Here is a 6000-nt window from a genome sequence, read left to right on the forward strand (position 1 = left end):
CCTCCACCTTCCGTTTGAGGATGCCCCACAAATGTTCAATTGGGGTTAGGTCTGGAGACATGCTTGGCCAGTCCATCACCTTTACCCTCAGCTACTTTAGCAAGGCAGTGGTCGTCTTGGAGGTGTGTTTGGGGCCATTATCATGTTGGAATACTGCCCTGCGGCCCATCGTCCAAAGGTGGGGGTTCATGCTCTGCTTCAGTATGTCACAGTACATGTTGACATTCATGGTTCCCTCAATGAACTGTAGCTCCCCTGTGCTGGCAGCACTCATGCAGCCCCAGACCATGACACTCCCACCACCATGCCATATGTAGGCAAGACACACTTGTCTTTGTACTCCTTACCTGGTTGCCGCCACACACGCTTGACACTATCTGAACCAAATAAGTTTATCATGGTCTCATCAGACCACAGGACAAGGTTCCAGTAATCCATGTCCTTAGTCTGATTGTCTTCAGCAAACTGTTTGCGGGCTTTCTTGTGCATCATCTTTAGAAGAGGCTTCCTTCTGGGACAACAGCCATGCAGACCAATTTGATGCAGTGTGTGGCATATAGTCTGAGCACTGACAGGCTGACCCCCACTCCTTCAACCTCTTTAGCACTGCTTGCAGCACTCATATGTCTATTTCACAAAGACAACCTCTGGATATGATGCTGAGCATGTGTACTCAACTTCTTTGGTCGACCATGGTGAGTCCTGTTAAACCGCTGTATGGTCTTAGCCATCGTGCTGCAGCTCAGTTTCAGGGTCATGCAAATTTTCCTATAGCCTATGCCATCTTTATGTAGAGCAACAATTCTTTTTTTCAGATCCTCAGAGACTGAGTTCTTTGCTATGAGGTGCCATGTTGAACTTCCAGTGACCAGTTGGAGAGAGTGAGAGCGATAACACCAAATTTAACACACCTGCTCCCCATTCACACCTGAGACCTTGTAACACTAACAAGTCACAGGACACCGGGGAGGGAAAATGGCTAATTGGGCCCAATTTAGACATGTTCACTTAGGGGTGTACTCACTTTTGTTGCCAGCGGTTTAGACATTAATGGCTGTGTGTTGAGATATTTTGAGGGGACAACAAATTTACACTGTTATACAAGCTGTACACTCACTACTTTACATTGTAGCAAAGTGTCATTTCTTCAGTGTTGTCACATGAAAAGATATAATAAAATATTTACAAAAATGTGAGGGGTGTACTTACTTTTCTGAGATACTGTATATGTAAATTGACGGCGCTATATAAGTACCTGAAATAAATAAATAAAATCTATTTTTTATATACTATAGTCAACCGTTCTAGCTGAGCTTATAACTCTTCTTGCAACATATTAAATTTGTATTTTCTGTTTTAGGTTATTGTGCAGAAGAACTATGCTGCAGAGCATCCAATTACTTTCAGTTTACTTACAGCCTGAAGAAGAGCCATGGGGGCTGAAACGTCACTGCAGTTTTATCATGAAATTGTCTAAATAGATTCAAAATCTCAATCAAAATCTCTATTCCTTGGCCTGGTCACATTGTGTAATACACTGGATTGCTGGTAGGAATGTGCCAGTCAGCTGGTGTGCCCAGGCATGGACAGCAGCAAGTGGTGAGAATGCTTTTCTTTTTACTAAAATGATCATGGGAGCTGTCTACTGGCTGTATGGGCAACACAGACACTTTCCCATATTCTACCAAGGCATCTGCTTATAAAAGTCTTACTTACAAATTACATTCAGCCTGCCCATACATGGTTCGAATCCCGGCTGGTCCCTGTTGAACTGGCCGAGAATTGTATCATCTATGGCTGGCTATTTTACCCCCTTCCTGACCAGGGCCTATTTTGCGATTCGGCACTGCGTGACTTTAACGGACAATTGCGCGGTCATGCGATGCTGTACCTAAACGAGTTTGACATCCTTTTTTTCCCACAAACAGAGCTTTCTTTTGGTGGTATTTGATCACCTGTGCGTTTTTTTGATCATGCGCTATAAACAAAAAAAGAGCGTCAATTTTGCAAAAATAACAATATTTTTCAAAATTTTTTATATGAATTTCCCAAAAAAAAAAAGTAAAAATCTAAATTTTTTAACATTTTAGGCCAATTTGTTTTATGCTACATATTTTTGGTAAAAAAAATCGCAAAAAGCGTATTTTTTATCCTTACACAGGGGAGAATGACAGGCGGCTTTGTTTACATTAGCCGCCTGCCTTTCTCCCAGTGTAACGGACAATCGCGAGTGCCCAGCGGACATCGGTCCGCCAGGCACACGCGCGGGGGGGTCTGTGACCGAGCGGGAGCGCGCGTCCGGCGGCGCGCGCTCACTCCCTAGAGCCTCACAGGCTAGCGACGTAGTCCTACGTCGCTTTGCCTGTGAGGGGCTGACTGCCGCAGTAAATATACTGACGGCAGTCGGCAAGTGGTTAAAGGGGTATAGTTAAATAACAAACATAGTTTTGTTTTTTGGTTCAACCAGTTCACCCAGTGCAGACTAGATATGTGCACTACCGAAAAATTTGTTTGGTTTAGTTTTTGCTTCATTTCTTTTTTTTTTTTTCTTTAGTTTATCAGATCATTTGTTATGATTGGCATTCATTATTTTGGATCATTCGTAACTTTGAATGCATTCGTATTTGTTCCATTCCATTCGTTTAGATGCGACATTTGTTACTTCGCATAATTCGTAACTTTGGATGCATTTGTATTCGTTCCATTCTATTCGTTTAGATGCGCCATTCGTTACTTTGGATATTTTGTAACTTCAGATGCATTCGTATTCGTTATGTTCCATTCGTTTAGATATGGCACTCGTTTCTTCGGGCTCAGACCCTTCGTTCATTCGGACATTGGGGGTTGTATTCGTAATCAACAAATCCAAAAAAACAGTTCCACCGGCCAACCACACCCAGTCTGGACTCTGGATGGAATGCAGTCTGACTCAGAAAAACACACAAGGGAATAAGGGACAAGTTCATTGGCCAGAGATAACACACCAACACTGCCCATCTTAAAATCGAATGAATCTGAATATATCCAAAAGAAATATGAATACGAATGCATTCATCAATTTCTTTAAATTCAGCGATAATGAATAGTCGGAAAGAACGAAAACACGAAAATTTAATTATCTGAATGTAATCCATTTGTTAATTTCGTAGGTTGAACAGCTTTTCATTCTTTTGTATTTTTAGGTTTTCGTTCTTTCGGATTTTCTTTCTTTCGGGTTTTCGTTTCTGACAATTGGTTTTCGTACGCATTCATCAAAAGAGTCTTTCGTTCCGGAATGAACAAATATGCCGAATTTCGTCCGAAAACAAATTCGGAACGAAATGATTTGGACATGTCCAGTGCAGACTGCACCCCCCGCACATACATTTGTATACCACTGACACCCAATAGTCAAAGCATATTATGTGAGCTTTCCATGGATCCAGCATATTACTAGAAAACAGTGACTAAGAATTTCCAACCCCACCAAATGAAATTATGAAATGGAATCATGGAATGATTGAAGCAATAGTGGAAATACATGCAAGTTGAAATGCAAGTTGAAATGCAGGCTGTACCCTTTACAGCCAAGGAAGCTGTCATCTTAGCCTCTCTCGGATCTGCAGTTGCCATGGTGCTGCACATGAGATCAGTTATGACACCAGCCGCTTGATGGCTTGACAGGTCAGTTGGGAGCACAAGCAACTGTGCCTTGAATCTGTTTTGGAAACGGTTCCATCAACAGGTTTTGTTCTTAACACACATCTTCTGCCTGCTCCCACTTCCCACAGTACTTGCCCAGTACCCACTATGGGGTTTATTTACTAAAGGAAAATCCTCTCTGCACTATGATTGCACTGCAAGTGCACTTGGAAGTACAGTTGCTGTAGGTCTCAGGGGGACATGCAAGGAATATGGAAACAGCATTTTTGCTTGCAAATGATTGGATGATAGAAGTCAGCAGAGCTTCCCCTTATTTCAGATCTTCCTCTTAGATCAACAGCGACTGCACTTCGAAATGCACTTGTAGTGCACAGTGGATTTGCCTTTAGTAAATCACCCCCTTTATCTCCATGCACCACTCTCATCCTCCTATTATAGTGTATTTAACCACTTTACGACTGCTCACTGTGCTGCTACTGCGGCACAGTGGCAGCCCTGGGTCCAGCTCTGTAGACCTACGTCACTGGACTCTTAGCTGTCTCGGTGGCGCACGCGCGCCACTGGAGACTCGTTCCCGCTGTGTTTAGACACAGCGGGAGTTGGGCCGGAGGAGGAGAGGCAGTGATCACCGCCTCTCTTCCCTGATCGTCAGGGAAAGTGTGAGAAGATCCGCCCGCTTGTGTGAACAAAGAGGGCGGATCTTCTCTGTGACAAACAGGGAGAGATCACAGGATTCAGCATAGCTGAACCTGCAATCTCTATCTGTGTCACAGAACCCCCCCTCCCCCCACACACGTCAGTAAGCATGAGGCATACATTTAACCCCTTGATCACCAACAGTGTTAACCCCTTCACTGCCAGTGTCATTATTACAGTAACAGTGCATATTTTTAGCACTGATTACTGTAGTAATGTCATTGGTCCCCCCCAAAAGTGTCAAAAATGTCAGTTAGGGGTCCAATCTGTCCGCCACAATGTCACAGTCCCGCCAAAAAATCGCAGATCGCCGCCAATACTAGTAAAAAAAAAAAAAACAATAAAAATGACATAAATCTTTCCCTTAGTTAGTAAACGCGATAATTTTTGCGCAAACCAATCAAAATACGCTGATTGTGATTTTTTTTACCAAAATATGTAGCAGAAAACAAATTGGCCTAAAATGTTTAAAAATTTAGATTTTTATTTTTTTTTGGGAATGTTATATATCAGAATGTGAAAAATATTGTTTTTTTTTTCAAAATTGTCGCTCTTTTTTAAAAAAATTAAAAATCGCACAGGTGATCAAATACCACCAAAAGAAAGCTCTATTTGTGGGAAAAAAAGGACATACATTTCATTTGGGTACCGCGTCACACGACCGCTCAATTGTCCGTTAAATTAACGCAGTGCCGAATCGCAAAATATGGCATGGTCAGGAAGGGGGTAAAATCTTCCGGTCTTAAAGTGGATAAAGATACGCTCATTGAGAATTTTTTTGTCAAAGACGTGTAGCTAAATACATTTTGGCCTAAATATATGACACACATTTAATATATTGGATATTTTTAACTGTCAAAGTAGAAAATGTTAATTTTTCGCAAAATTTTCACGCTTTTTTTTATTAATATCGCAAAAAATAAAAAGCGCAGAGGTGATCAAATACCAACAAAAGAAAGCTCTGTTTGTGGGAAAAAAAGGATGTAAATTTCGTTTGGGTACAGCGTTGCATGACCGCGCAATTGTCAGTTAAAGTCACACAGTGCCAAGTTGAAAAAAGTGGCCTGGTCATTGAGCAGCAAAATCTTCCGGGCTTAAAGTGGTTAAACAGCTCCACAAATTTATGACAAAAGCAAGAAACTCCCATACTCAGTCCCTAAAGCTAGTAATCATACATTTTCCAGCAATTTTAACAAATTTAGCCAGTCTTTGGTAGCAAATGTGAATTAACAGTTCAGGGAAATTCATCACCAAAATGTTGCTGCTGAGCTGAACATCACTATATTGCAGCACTGAGTGCTAGGGGTGCACTTTGCATAGTACCCACAGGAAAAATATTCTTCCTGTATCTATGACTATGGACACGCACATTTTCCCAAATAAGGTATACCTTTAATAGTTTTTTAATTATAGGGTCACACATTTGGAGCTTTTAGCTTTTTTAAAATTGTAATAATCAACTGCATTACAATTATCCCCCTTTTTTTTCTTTCTCCCTATTCATATTTTTATTCATTTGATTTCACCCTTTCATTCATGGAGGCTCAACATAAAAAGTGGAATTACTTAGGGCAGTCTGCATGCAATAATAATATCTACTTTTTAAATATAATACTAAAGAATATCTACAAGTGTTAGCCAGAATAATTGATTACTTGGCTT

General features: G+C 41.1%; 1 long non-coding RNA gene across 1 annotated transcript in view; it reads left to right on the plus strand.

The window, feature by feature from the left end:
* The window catches only part of LOC309546184, a 71322-nt gene extending 69840 nt beyond the window's left edge, over window positions 1-1482 (plus strand). Inside the window, exon 3 of the long non-coding RNA XR_014224924.1 lies at window positions 1361-1482. This is a non-coding gene — a long non-coding RNA (uncharacterized lncRNA). The remainder of the gene's footprint in view (window positions 1-1360) is intronic.
* Window positions 1483-6000: the final 4518 nt, after the last annotated feature.

Source organism: Pelophylax lessonae (genome assembly GCF_965119305.1).
Source record: "Pelophylax lessonae genome assembly, chromosome: 2".
Classification (NCBI taxonomy): Eukaryota; Metazoa; Chordata; class Amphibia; order Anura; family Ranidae; genus Pelophylax; species Pelophylax lessonae.